General features: G+C 23.0%; 1 protein-coding gene across 1 annotated transcript in view; it reads left to right on the top strand.

The window, feature by feature from the left end:
* Positions 1-9,860, top strand: part of LOC122852522 (pre-rRNA 2'-O-ribose RNA methyltransferase FTSJ3) — a 67,428-nt gene extending 57,568 nt beyond the window's left edge. Inside the window, exon 7 of the mRNA XM_044152385.1 lies at positions 9,757-9,860. The gene's annotated coding sequence lies outside the window, so the exon portion shown is untranslated. The remainder of the gene's footprint in view (positions 1-9,756) is intronic.
* The last annotated feature ends 6,310 nt before the right edge of the window (positions 9,861-16,170 follow it).

The raw sequence follows: 16,170 nt of genomic DNA, 5'->3' as shown, positions 1-16,170 counted from the left end.
TTTATAGAGGGGAGAAAATAAAAGGGAAGTTATAAGAAGGACGTATTTGGGGTCAATTTTTGTCTGTATTTCTTAAGTGTGCATATAAACTCAATCAGATTTTGTTTTATTTTGTCTTTTAATATTTTTAATTTAATTTTTTTTTTGGGCAACTAAAGAAGGGTCAAACGAAAATATTTTATGCATGTATATGTTGTATTAGTATGTGCATCAGACACTGTAATATAAAGGGAAGAGTTAAATAAAAAAAAAAAAAAAAAATTAAAATGAGTAAAAAAATTTAAAAGAGGGATAAGAAGGAGGCAACGTGAAAAGAAAACAGGGCGAGATATTCTCTGTGTCCCGAGAGAGGTTCAATGACCGGCTATGTGCGGGTATATAATTCTTTACTTGCTGATTCTTAAGCAAAATGTAACTCTAAGCAAAAGCTTCACGTATATTTTTTTTTTATTTTTATTTTTTATCCAGTTGTATATACGATACCGTACGTGTCTTGTCCTCATATCCCTCTTAATGAAAAAAAAAAAAATATATTCAACTGAAATAATTTTTTTTCCTTTGTATATATACTTATTTACATTCCTCAAAATTTTGAGTATTTTTTTTTAAATTTTTTAACGACATTATATCAAATTTGATATATATACTTTTTTTTGTTTATAAATTTTTGATGTATATATTTTTTTTTAGGATAATAATTATTATTGTAAATATTGAAAATAAATATTCACGTAATGTTTTAATTTTCATCCCGGAAATTGTCGAGTGAATTTTAATTTTATTAAATTGTATAAATAATATGAGTGTATGTATTTATATTAATTTATTTAAAACTAAAATTTCGAAGAAAGCAAAAGGTCAATAACCAACTGATAGATGAATAATCTTTTTAACTAGAACAAATAGTTTCAACGAAATCAAAAAATAATCATTCATTTCTTAAAACTTCTTTTCATTGTATTTTATTATCTGTCTCGCTGACCTATAAATAAAATTTTAAATAGTAAAAAAAAATAGTCCATGCAAGATTAAAAAAAAAAAAAATATACATTGTAAAATATTTTTCTGTTATTTTTGACTCGTTGTGAATATTTATATCGTACCAGATTCAAAATGTTTGACTTTAATTTGTCGAAATTATCTGGCTCATTCCTCCAGTAATTATAGTATAGTTACTTGTTGATTGGAGGAATTTAAGTGATTTTATTTCGTTGCTGGCAAGCTTCCCAAATCACGCAAAAATTTAATAACTGTCATTAAACTGCTTTGCTGATAATTGACACTTGTCAATCGAACAATAAACATAAACTCAAATACCCAAAAAAAAAAAAACCAAAAAGCTTTTTTTAATATTATTATAAATATATATCAGAAAAAAAAATAAACCAACATAATGTCTTCAGTCTGACTCAATGCATTTAAATTGTTTTTTTTTTTTTTAAATTTATTTATTTATTGTAAGAGGGAAATGAACTCTGTGAAAAATAGACTTGTGGAATTCACCGTTATTGATACTTGTGACTCGCGGCTGTTTGCATTTTGTTATATCTATATATAACCTTGAATTAAAAAAAAAATAATTAATTAAAAGCTTATTTAATTTGTAATTTAATCTTACATGTCAAGCTATTTTTTAAATTTATGATTTTCTATGTTTAAATAAAATTACTCTTATATTGTGGTGTAATTTTCAAATGACAATGTTAATTTTTCTTTAGTTTATTAAATTTTATTATCTCGATAAGACAGTTCAAGAACCGTCTGTATAAATGATACTGAAATGTGAAGGTTCCAACAAACGAGAGGGCATTGTTCTTATGTTTATTATATTTTTTTTTCATAAAGATATATACATATATTGTTTGCACATACAGACTTGCATATACACTCTGTTTTCCTATTTAAAAAAACAATTAAATTATATTAAACAACAATACATTAATACGGTTAAATAAATATAAAAATATTTATTATTAAAACAATTTTTGTTGGTTTAAATTTAGAATAAAATTCAATTTGAAAATTAAAAATTTAATTTAAAAATTAATTCATTCGATTGATATATATAAATTTTGTTTGAATTATTTTTCAATGTTTATTTCAAAAGGTTAAAATTGAGGACAAGGTGGTTGAATGAACAATGATTTTACAGAATTTATATATTTACCTTTCGAATGAATTTGGTAAATATATAAATTTTATTTATTTATTCTTCAAATTATTTAATGAATGCAATACACCTGGCTCAAAGCAAGCTGCAATCAAAAAATAATATATATATTTTTTTTCGCGCAACAAGTAATTTATCCTATAATTATTGATACATCAGAAAGAAAAAAAAAAATTACGTGAAAAAGATTTTTTTTAAAATTACAGGTTAACATTATTTCATAATATTTTTAAATAAAAAAATTAAGCTCAATATTTTTTTTTGGAATTTACACTACAAATAAAAAAAAAAAAAAATTTAATAATATATTAACCTTTAAACGCGGATCTCCCTGTTATACATACGTATATATATTATTTTATTTTTCTTATCTCAAAAAAGATTAAATTTGACATTGGAAATGTAAAAAAAAAAAAAAGTTGACTGAACTCAAAATTTGATGACGAACGAGAGAAGAGAAAAAAAAAAAAAAAAATGAAAAATTTAATCAGAATGATATTTTGTAAATATATATTTAATAAATATTTAATTTCAATGAAATGAAGGGTAAAATTTCATTCAGGTCAACAATGATTACTGACGAGTGGTCACTGATATATTTTCCCCTGTTTGATGATAACATTGTGTTATCATAAAAGCCCCATCGGTTTGAAATATAATAATCGACATACAAAGAACTGACGTTGTAACACCACAGGCCATTCACCCATCTTGAACCTTCAGGGTCAATCGTACATTTGTACATACTATATACACATACATAAATGAAAAAAAAAAAAACCACACAAACGTTAACAGAACACTCAGTATTTAATTTAATCTAACACTCAAAACTTGATCAAATAATCTGTGTGTAACTAAATATAAATCAAAATTTATCATCAAACTAATATTAAAAAAAAAAATCTTATAATCAATCAATTATCTCTATCAAAAATAAATAAAAAAGAAAAAAAAATTCAATTAACAAAACAAGATACTCAATAGAACAAAAAAAAAAAAAAAAATAAATAATATTTAGAAACAAAATTAAATACTTGTATAAATAAAGTTAAATTGAAAATTCTAAATGAAAAAATAATATTTATAATTTTATAAAAAAAAAAAAAAAAAACTTAAACGATAACAAATAATTGAAAAAAGAAATATACATATATATATATATATATATATATATTTTAAAATTTACCATAGCAATAGTTCAAGGTTCTTTTTTTGAATTGGAAAAATAAAAAAAAACTAAATATATAAAATAAAACTTTGGATAATTTTATTTAAACTAGTTTTTTATATTGCTAACGGCAATATATATATATTTTTAATAATCTCACCTTCGTCCTAAGTATCTCTGATGATGTCGAGATATATTGAGTGTATATTTATAAATATATACGTACCCTAACGGTTTCATGAGTAATCGGTATATGTTGTGTTATTCGTTGATGCATGACCGGAAAAGAAAAAAAAAAAAAATTAAAAAACAGTAGCTATTGAACTTAACGATCCCTCAGCATCAACTCAATCAGCCATGACTATCATCAAGTTTATCCAAATGTCTGCTTTATTCATTTTGCTACTGTATAAATTTATTATCATTATTATTTTACATAAATAGAATTATATTTAAAATAATCAAACAGACTAAGTATGAATTAATTCATGATATTTATAATTTAATATTCAAATGATGAATAATCATTCATTTATCACATTATATTATCAGCAATGACATTGTCGTATTGAAAAAATAATAATTTTATTAATTTATATTATTCATAATAATATAAATTATTATTGTTATTTGTTGTTGTTGTTGTTATTGATGTTAAATTTATATTAATTTTAATAATATTTTTTTCTTTTAATTTTTGTATTATTACATAAATATTGATTGATAATTGGAAAAATAAAAGGAATAATAATTATTTTATTTAAAGAGGGGATGACCTTGAATCTTGTAATCTCAATTGAAGGTCACTTTCATTGTTATATTAATGTCAAAGAGAATTAAAAATAAAAGAAAAAAGCCAGACATAAAAATGCATTTTATTATATATTATCAATAACTTTTTCTTTTATTTATTGTTATTTTTTATTTATTTGTTTTATATATATACTTTGGATATTATCAGTTTTATTATTTGTTTTTTCATATATACATATTTTGAATACTTTAAAATGATAATTTTTTTTGTATTTTCATAAATAGAAAATATGTTGATTTTAGTATACTAATATTGGATTGTTGATTGATATAGTTTGATAAAGTTACACAACCTTGAAGATTTTTAAACTTGTTATCAATTTATTTATTTTTCATTGTTCTTCATTGAAAATAATATTCATTTTTAAATGTAAAAATAATTTAAAGAAAGCCTATTTTGATATATTAAATTTTTAAATAACCAAGTATATATACAGTCGTTTTTTTTTTTTGTTATTGTCATTCTATTTTTTTTAATATTATTTTATCTTAAAGCTCAATAGATTGACCATGACCTGACAATAATATCTATATTTAAAAAAATTTTTAAAAACAAAAATAAAATAGTTAAAATTTAAAAAAACGATTCATTTTTAGTCATTAAAAAAATGAGAAATAAAAATATCTAATCAATTTGAGAAATAAAAAATATACTGTCAAATAATACTAGCAATAATTTATTGTTAATTATTTATATATTTTTTATTTTATCATTTATTATTGTACATATATTCATGACCTTCCTGGTTTTTTTTAATTATCAGTAGTGTCTTTCAAACTTGACCTGAACGTTTCATTTTGTCGATGGGTCATAAATTGATAAGACGATAATTAGTATTATTTTTTCAAGCAAAATATGCATTGTCAAAGAAAAATATATACTGTTTGTGTATTTTGTCCTTGAGCAATTGACTTCCTTTATACATATTTGTATAATAATTATTATAATTAATAAAAAAACCACTCAACATTAATTATATTTTAGCTTGATCTCAATAATTTATTTATTTTTCTTTCATTGCCATCGACTTGTGTTGGAAAAAAATATTTACAATTAATTTAATTAAGAGTAAACAAATAAATTTATGCATTTTAAAAAAAATAAATTTTATAATCTGTTGATTGTTTATATCATTTGGCTATAAAATTTTAATGAGACATAATTCATATTCAAAATATTAAAAAATAACGAAAAAAAACAACTCAATAAATTAATGAAAATTTAAGTGTCGAAAATATTTTTAGTAGTCTAGGGTCAAAGTTAAGATCATTTATTTTTATATATAAATTCTTTGATATTTTCATTTATTCGCATCACATTTATAATAAAAAAAAAAAACACCAAAAAAAATAATAATTTATATTGTTTATTCACTCACTTATTTATTTATTTATTTACTTTATTTTTGTGATTTTTTTTTTTGCTGTTTTTGCAATATATACATGTTGGATTCGTCATGGTTTAAATATTCGTGTCGAGACAAGACGATAATAGACTGAAAAATGATGCATTTTAAGATACCAAAAGAGAAACGATGAGAAAAATAAAATTATAAAAATGATATAAAAAAAAAAATGCATTTGACATTGTGTTGGGTTATTGTAAATTGATATGTATATATGTAACCTTGCACACCACATGTTGCCGGTGTAAATATACGTACGGATTTCATATATATATATATAATATTATCAGTGTTGTCCGAATGAGTTGAGCCGAAAGTCATCGTTAAGTGACACAAACATCAGTTCGATCATTTTCAATATAACAAAAACAATCCAAGGTGCAAAATAATAAAGTCAAAATAATCATCATACTGTCTCAAGGCCAATTAAAAAATCATTATCAAATTTTCACTGACTGGAAAAGTTTTTTATTATGTTTTTTTATCTAGAAAAATTTCATTTTAATTTCTTATATATATTTTCATAAATGATTTGTGATTCATCTTTTCCTTACTATTATTTTTCTTGAAGAAAAAAAATTATTTCATTAACTTATATTGAAATATTAATCCAAGGATAACTGTCAAGGATAATATACTTACTAAAAAAAAAATTTGTTTATATACTCCACAATCATTCGAATGATTAATTGAATTTGATCATATTTGCACGACCATGGATTATTTCATCTGCTTATTTTTTTTTTTTTTTGTTCAATTGCTTTTTCCACTCGAGTTTTTGTTGAGTAATATATTTTTATACAATGTTATAAAATATTTATTTATCAATATATAACATAAAAAACAAATATTCACCCTTAAAATTATAATTCATAAAAAAAAACAAACATTCAAGTCATAAAATTTGACAAAAAGAAATATTAAAATTGATCCAATTTACAATGATTTGTTGATTTAAATTTTTAAAATATACGAAGGGTAGTTTTTTTTTTTTTTTTCCATTGTATTTTTTTTTTTTTTATTTAAGATATAACAGAACAATAAATGTTTAAGAAAAAAATATTAAAATAATGCTATTTGCCCTTTACAAAATAATACATTAAAAGGGTGAATATTTTGAATGACCACCTACGCGTTCATAGAAGGGCAGATGAAGGTTACATAACTCGTAAATTTATTGCGAGGTATTCTCTGCTGGAAATCGTCGGTATATCTTTGATAAATAAAAGAGAAAAAATAAAATAAAATCAACAAAAGATGCATTTTGTTTCCGGATTAATTTTCCACACAATTAAAACTACTTAAAATGAAATTTATTTTATTTTTATATCTATTATTATAGTGATTATTCTATTTCATAGATAAATATTTTTTTAATATATAAGAAAAAAAAAATAAAGAACTTATCCAAAATAAATTTAGAGATGAGATTGTAGGCTTGTGACCTTGCCACGTGGAGGTTCGTTGGTCTTCACAGTGGGATCGTTGAGGGGTTGACTTAATTTTTTTTTTTTTTTTTTTCGGAAAAACCCTGAGAAAATTATGTTCATCTTAGAGTTCATGGCCATCGGGAAGACTACGCAATACGGAAAGGGAAAACACACTGTTCCCAAGTAATCACCCACACATAAAATAAAAAAAAAACTTTATGTTTATATTTCTCTTTTTTTACTTTATTTATTTATCCAATTTTTTTACTTCAACCTTTTTCGATAAAGAGTGTGGATATTTTTGGTATCTCTGTCTATGACGTGTGTTTGACAATTGAGAAATGACTGGCAGCCTCAATTCAAAATCTCCAGGGGTTTGTTAAGTCACGTAAACATTGTCTTGAGGGCTGAATATTATGATACTTGATAAAAATAGATATAGTGCGTCATTTGATAATATAACTCATCAAATTTTACTTGAACAGGTTTACGAATAGAAATATATATGATATCTTATTATACATATGATAGATATCGTGCGTACATTTGATAGTAATATAAACTTTATTCATTTATTGAAAATATTATAGTCAATATCTATATTTTATTTATTTGATAATTATAATTTATTAACCTATTTGAAATATATTATACAATTTGCATATTTATTAAACATAAGCAATATTAAAATACATTTCTGAATTGCATATTGTAATTAACCATGTTATATCAGTGAATATAATTTCAAGATTAAATTTTACTATATTGTAAATTTTCAGATATTTTAATTTTGTACAGCAACAACGTATTTTACGAATTATATATATATTTTGATATCAATGTAATCTGATTATTAACTTTTAAATTTGAAATTTCTTTATGCATTGAATCAACATAGCATTATATAAATTGCTATACATTTTAATGACTTGTGTTAACATAATAGTAAATATTTGAATCATATCATGATATGCATAGCATTTGATGTATATTTTAAATTATATAAATTACATAAACGATATTTATTGAAACTACAACATCATCAATAATGATTAGTATTATTTATCAAATCATTTTATGAAATATTTGACCTGTATATTATCTGACTTTTGTTGATCATTAGCAACAGGTGTAAATAAAAAAATCTATATTGTTAAATATATTAAAAAAAAAAAAAAAGAAACTAGATTATACATTGTGTATTGGAAGATTGTATTTCGATGTGTCGTGCGATAGTAACGTTGTCGTTATGCAAATTTTGTCCTTCAACAGGATCATATATGTTCACATGACAATGTCCGAAGTTTCGGGTTATAGGACATTGTTATTTTTCTGGTTATGTACACTTAACTACATGTATTATTTATCTTTGTCATGGAAAATAGAAATTACTATATATTCGCACTTACAAATGACCTCGTCGACTTCCCTTTGCCCTTCAATTTTATTCTCTTTTTTTCTCTCTATATATATAATACAATTTTTTTTTTTCTCTTTCATTTTTTATTTTGTCCTTCGGTTTTATCCCTTTCTTTACTTTGTGTTATTCCCTGTGGCTCATCTTGGAATCTATCAACCGAGAATAATCGTTTTACCTCTATTAGTTTAAGTTTTATATCTATTTTGTGATAAAATTTTACTTTAAATTACCAATTAATAATAAAACTATTTGCAAATTTATTATCATTTAAAATATTCAAGGATTTTTTAAATTATTTTTATTAATCAATTGACAATATATATTTGGTTGATATATGGTAATTTTGAGAATCACAATGTCGTCATAAATATGCTTGAGACAACAAAGACCCAACAGGTCTAGTTCTATTTAACACACTAAATAAAACTGGTATTTTGTCCTTCTGTCAACCTTGATTTGCATCTTGTATATTTTTTTTTCTTACTCATCATTTCAAAATTTTATATTTATTAACTATTTTTAATATAATAAAAAATCAATATTTTTATTTTATAATAATTTTAATACTTTAAAAGAAATATATATATATTATTAAATTTATTTAAAAATTAAAAAACATAATTTGCTTATTTCTTGGCTGTATATATTTTTTGAATATAAATTTTTAAAACAGAGTATCTTTCAATGCGTCCAAGAAGACATGTAATTGAGCATGAAGGTCATGAGCAAAACAGTGCTCAGTACAAATGAAGAATAAAAGTGATGAAGATCTTTCATTGAAGAACCAAGTCTCTATATAACCAAGGCCTTTTTTCTTCTTAATATTTTTATAATGTTATTTATTTTTTATTATTATTATTTCTTTTTGAATATCATCAGAGAGGTTGTGCATGTGCTGTGAATTATACTTTTCAATGTCATTACCATTTATACTATGACCATTAGTACTTGACTTGGAAGAAAAAGAGTGTATATGCGGGTTGATATTGCGACCTCGGAACATCGTCTCGTCTATAGTTGATTTTTTAAAAAGTTTGTCTTCGTTGTTCTCGTAAGCCTTGTCTTGTTCATTGTGCCAAACCCATATAATACAAGGGACGCCACGGTCTGCGACCTCGGTTGGACCTTGAACAAGCTCTTAGCCCTCCTCTTTTATTTATTTAATTTTTTTTTTTTTTATTCTTTTCCTCCTCATCCACAAGACATCACACACGTTCTTGGTCTCTCACCATGCGTGCCTCTATATATATATATATATACATATAAAAATATTTAAAAAACAAAAAAAAAAATAATACCAAAGAAACGTGAAAAATAAAAATAATAATTGTACGTGTGTTTGGCAGGAAAGAAGACAGCACAATATCAGAGGGGTGACCACTGTGGAGATCACTGGCCGACGACGACGACCACGATAGAAACCAAATAAAACCAAAAAGATTTTAAAAAATTAGAAATAAATGAAATTAAGAAAAAAAAAAAAAGCTGAGTAAAAAAATAAAAAAAAATACGAGGGCGTCCTGAAGGCTCATTTCAACCTGGTACAAGTCTGAGAATGCTCAGATAATCTCCCCTTATTTCTCCTTTTCATCTGCTCTGTTATGTTTTTTTTTTTTTTTAAATCTTTTTGTTTTTTAAAAATCGTCTGAAACTTAAATGAAAAATTTTTAAACTATTTTTATAATTTAAACCAATCGGCAGAGTATTCACATACTGTCGGGTCAAGATCAAAGTGGGTGGATGTTGATTTTAATCTTTTTTTTTTTTTTCATGTATTATTGAAACAAGAGAAATTTGTGTAGGTGGATGATATAGACAGTTTAAATTGACTCGGTTAATTTTAGCATACTAATAATCTCATTGAAATATTACCTATTTATATGAATATTTTTGTCTGATAATTTTATTTTTTGGAGTACTTTTAATATAGCTAGGATAAATTATCACAATATTAAATTTGAAAAAATGCTAAAAGATTAGAGATGCACACGAGACGAGACGAGACGAGATTTGATCGAGTCTCGTCTCGGTCTCGAAAAATGACCAAAACAACAGTCTCGTCTCGGTATCGTCTCGCCTGAAAAAATCAGAGTCTCGTCTCGGTCTCGTCTCAAGTAAAAAAAATCAGAGTCTCGTCTAGTCTCGGCTGTATAAATATAAAGTGAACAAAAGTAAACTTTTTTTTTTTATTATCAATACAACATTTTTAAATATATACATTCTTGTAATATATGTATATAAAATATTTTTTTTTATTTTTTACTTTTTTATAACGTATGAGTACTTTATATTAGTTTTTTTTTCAATTATTAATTAACAATGAATATTGCATTTATTTTAACTCAAAAAGTATGTATCGATTGTACTGAACAACAAACAAAAAAATATATAAAATGAATATAAATTAATATTAAATAAATTAAGTTTAAATTAAAAAAAAATGCTTATTTATACTTTGATTTAACATATATAATGAAGATGTTCTTTATTTATTTCGCACGTCTAAATCAAAATATAATTTACCATTTTTTTTTTTTTAAATTAAGCTGGATTTCAATTTAATTTTTATTCATTCTATATATTTTTTTGTTTGTTTATGGTTATTATAAAGATGTATAAGAACTTGAAACTAAAAAAGGCACAACAAAAAAAAAAAAAAAAATTAAGAAAACCAAATTTAATATTATTGACGTCACGACGAGACTCTCGCGAGAAGTCTCGGACTAATGCTAGTATCGTCTCGGTCTCGTCTCGCCTGAAAAATTGTCAGTCTCGTCTCGGTCTCGTCTCGAGTTCGCGAGACGAGACGAGAAAGTGCCGAGACTGGTCTCGTCTCGTGTGCATCTCTATAAAAGATGAAAATAAATAAAAAAAACTTTGTTTTATTTTAAATTATTTTTTTGATGGGAATTTGAGGCTTATTAGTGAGTATAATTCGGTAAATTGTGGGTGGGCATTATTAACTCATGAAAATAATTTGAGAGATCATCTTGGAATATTTTTTGTTCTAATTAAGGTAATGAAATTAAATTCAAGATTTTAAAAATACCGAAATTACTATCAACCCAATAAAAACAAAAAAAAGCACAAATAAGAAAACAGAATAGAGGAATATAAATTACATTTGATTAATAATTATGAAGAATTTGATTCAAACATAAATAAAACATTGATAATTAATTAGAGACGAGGCAAATGAAAATCATATTTTGTAGAAATAAAAAAAAAAAAGTAATTGAGATATCAAAGTGAAGAAAAAAAAAAGAAAAAGAATAAAAAATCTCCCAGCAGTAGGCTTGATTATTATGAATGAAAATACGATGAAGCAAGGCCGTTTTCACGAGTCTCATTTATCAATGTTAAAAACCTGGCTGGCACGTTGTCTACATCATCTCACACACACATACATACACAATAAAAATAAAGTCTCTATATCTTATCCTCACCTGACGAATCCCCTCAAGTATCACACACAAACAGAGCAACAACACCACCTCACTCAGATAATCATGACTGTAATAATTTGTATTTAACACATCAAGTATTTAACAATCTAATCCATCAAGCGACTCATGTTTATTAAACATACTTGGAATATTTTTATATAGAATATAGATTTATTGAATTATTGCATCAAGTGTCAGTTTTAGTATCAATGTCAAGGTGTTGAACTCATCTTATACCAGGAAAAAGAACGTATAACTGAAAAAATATATTCAATAATAATTATCAAAGCTTGCGGAAATAATAAAAAAATAAGAACGCCACGAATTCCATCAAATAAAGATAAGATGTCAGTGTAGCAAATAAATTAATGTATGTCTTTTTTTAATGTACTAAAATGACTTCTATGTTCCTGTTAAAATAGCATATTTCTTTCAAGAAAAAAATATAAAATTATTAAATTATTCAGGGAATTATAATTTAGAATAGGTAAGCTCTAAATTATATATAAGACCTCTTTGCTAGTTCTATGTTCCTGTTAAAATAGCATATTTTTTTGAAAAAAAAAAAAAAAAAAAATATTAAATTAATTAGGGAATTATAATATAGAAGAAGTAAGTTATAAAATATATGAAATACCTCTTTGCTAGTTCTATGTTCCTGTTAAAATAGCATATTATTTTCAAAAAAAAAAATAAAAATATTGAATTAATTAGGGAATTATAATATAGAAGAAGTAAGTTATAAATTATATGAGATACCTCCTTGCTAGTTCTATGTTCCTGTTAAAATAGCATATTATTTTCAAAGAAAAAAAATAAAAATATTGAATTAATTAGGGAATTATAATATAGAAGGAGTAAGTTATAAATTATATGAAATACCTCTTTGCTAGTTCTATGTTCCTGTTAAAATAGCATATTTTTTTCAAAAAAAAAAAATGAAAATTTCAAATTAATTAGGGAATTATAATATAGAAGGAGTAAGTTATAAATTATATGAAATACCTCTTTGCTAGTTCTATGTTCCTGTTAAAATAGCATATTTTTTTCAAAAAAAAAAAAATAAAAATTTCAAATTAATTAGGGAATTATAATATAGAATAAGTAAGTTATGAATTATATGAAATACCTCTTTGCTAGTTCTATGTTCCTGTTAAAATAGCATATTTTTTTAAAAAAAAAAAATGAAAATTTTTCAAATTGATTAGGGAATTATAATATAGAAGAAGTAAGTTATGAATTATATGAAATACCTCCTTACTAGTTCTATGTTCCTGTTAAAATAGCATGTTGTTTTCAAAAAAAAAAAAAAAAAATTTCAAATTGATTAGGGAATTATAATATAGAAGAAGTAAGTTATGAATTATATGAAATACCTCCTTGCTAGTTCTATGTTCCTGTTAAAATAGCATATTTTTTTTAAAAAATAAAAATAAAAATTCTGAATTAATTAGGGAATTATAATATAGAAGGAGTAAGTTATAAATTATATAAAATACCTCTTTGCTAGTTCTATGTTCCTGTTAATATAGCATATTTTTTTCAGAAGAAAAAAAATAAAAATATTAAATTAATTAGGGAATTATAATATAGAAGAAGTAAATTATAAAATATATGGAATACCTCTTTGCTAGTTCTATGTTCCTGTTAAAATAGCATATTATTTTCAAAAAAAAAAATAAAAATATTGAATTAATTACTAATTAGGGAATTATAATATAGAAGAAGTAAGTTATAAATTATATGAGATACCTCCTTGCTAGTTCTATGTTCCTGTTAAAATAGCATATTATTTTCAAAAAAAAAAAATAAAAATATTGAATTAATTAGGGAATTATAATATAAAAGAAGTAAATTATAAATTATATGAAATACCTCCTTGCTAGTTCTATGTTCCTGTTAAAATAGCAAATTTTTTTCAAAAAATAAAAATAAAAATTTCAAATTGATTAGGGAATTATAATATAGAAGAAGTAAGTTATGAATTATATGAAATACCTCCTTGCTAGTTCTATGTTCCTGTTAAACTAGCATATTGATTTCAAAAAAAAAAAAATAAAAATATTGAATTAATTAGGGAATTATAATATAGAAGAAGTAAATTGTAAAATATATGGAATACCTCTTTGCTAGTTCTATGTTCCTGTTAAAATAGCATATTATTTTCAAAAAAAAAAATAAAAATATTGAATTAATTAGGGAATTATAATATAGAAGAAGTAAGTTATAAATTATATGAGATACCTCCTTGCTAGTTCTATGTTCCTGTTAAAATAGCATATTATTTTCAAAGAAAAAAAATAAAAATATTGAATTAATTAGGGAATTATAATATAGAAGAAGTAAGTTATGAATTATATGAAATACCTCCTTGCTAGTTCTATGTTCCTGTTAAACTAGCATATTGATTTCAAAAAAAAAAAATAAAAATATTGAATTAATTAGGGAATTATAATAAAGAAGAAGTAAATTGTAAAATATATGGAATACCTCTTTGCTAGTTCTATGTTCCTGTTAAAATAGCATATTTTTTTCAAAAAAAAAAAATGAAAATTTCAAATTAATTAGGGAATTATAATATAGAAGAAGTAAGTTATAAATTATATGAAATACCTCTTTGCTAGTTCTATGTTCCTGTTAAAATAGCATATTTTTTTCAAAAAATAAAAATTTCAAATTAGGGAATTATAATATAGAAGAAGTAAGTTATGAATTATATGAAATACCTCTTTGCTAGTTCTATGTTCCTGTTAAAATAGCATATTTTTTTCAAAAAAAAAAAATAAAAATTTCAAATTGATTAGGGAATTATAATATAGAAGAAGTAAGTTATGAATTATATGAAATACCTCCTTACTAGTTCTATGTTCCTGTTAAAATAGCATGTTTTTTTCAAAAAAAAAAAAAAAAAAATTTCAAATTGATTAGGGAATTATAATATAGAAGAAGTAAGTTATGAATTATATGAAATACCTCCTTGCTAGTTCTATGTTCCTGTTGAAATAGCATATTTTTTTCAAAAAAAAAAAATAAAAATTCTGAATTAATTAGGGAATTATAATATAGAAGGAGTAAATTATAAATTATATAAAATACCTCTTTGCTAGTTCTATGTTCCTGTTAATATAGCATATTTTTTTCAGAAAAAAAAAAATAAAAATATTGAATTAATTAGGGAATTATAATATAGAAGAAGTAAGTTATAAATTATATGAGATACCTCCTTGCTAGTTCTATGTTCCTGTTAAAATAGCATATTGATTTCAAAAAAAAAAAATAAAAATATTGAATTAATTAGGGAATTATAATATAGAAGAAGTAAATTATAAAATATATGGAATACCTCTTTGCTAGTTCTATGTTCCTGTTAAAATAGCATATTTTTTTCAAAAAAAAAAAATAAAAATTTCAAATTAATTAGGGAATTATAATATAGAAGAAGTAAGTTATAAATTATATGAAATACCTCTTTGCTAGTTCTATGTTCCTGTTAAAATAGCATATTTTTTTCAAAAAAAAAAAAAAAAAAAATATTAAATTAATTAGGGAATTATAATATAGAAGAAGTAAGTTATAAAATATATGAAATACCTCTTTGCTAGTTCTATGTTCCTGTTAAAATAGCATATTATTTTCAAAAAAAAAAATAAAAATATTGAATTAATTAGGGAATTATAATATAGAAGAAGTAAGTTATAAATTATATGAGATACCTCCTTGCTAGTTCTATGTTCCTGTTAAAATAGCATATTATTTTCAAAGAAAAAAAATAAAAATATTGAATTAATTAGGGAATTATAATATAGAAGGAGTAAGTTATAAATTATATGAAATACCTCTTTGCTAGTTCTATGTTCCTGTTAAAATAGCATATTTTTTTCAAAAAAAAAAAATGAAAATTTCAAATTAATTAGGGAATTATAATATAGAAGGAGTAAGTTATAAATTATATGAAATACCTCTTTGCTAGTTCTATGTTCCTGTTAAAATAGCATATTTTTTTCAAAAAAAAAAAAATAAAAATTTCAAATTAATTAGGGAATTATAATATAGAAGAAGTAAGTTATGAATTATATGAAATACCTCTTTGCTAGTTCTATGTTCCTGTTAAAATAGCATATTTTTTTCAAAAAAAAAAAATGAAAATTTTTCAAATTGATTAGGGAATTATAATATAGAAGAAGTAAGTTATGAATTATATGAAATACCTCCTTACTAGTTCTATGTTCCTGTTAAAATAGCATGTTGTTTTCAAAAAATTTCAAATTGATTAGGGAATTATAATATAGAAGAAGTAAGTTATGAATTATATGA

The sequence above is a fragment of the Aphidius gifuensis genome, linkage group LG3, assembly GCF_014905175.1.
Source record: "Aphidius gifuensis isolate YNYX2018 linkage group LG3, ASM1490517v1, whole genome shotgun sequence".
Lineage (NCBI taxonomy): Eukaryota > Metazoa > Arthropoda > Insecta > Hymenoptera > Braconidae > Aphidius > Aphidius gifuensis.
The sequence above is the reverse complement of the archived record's forward strand: the minus strand, read 5'-3'. Positions and strand labels throughout refer to the sequence as shown.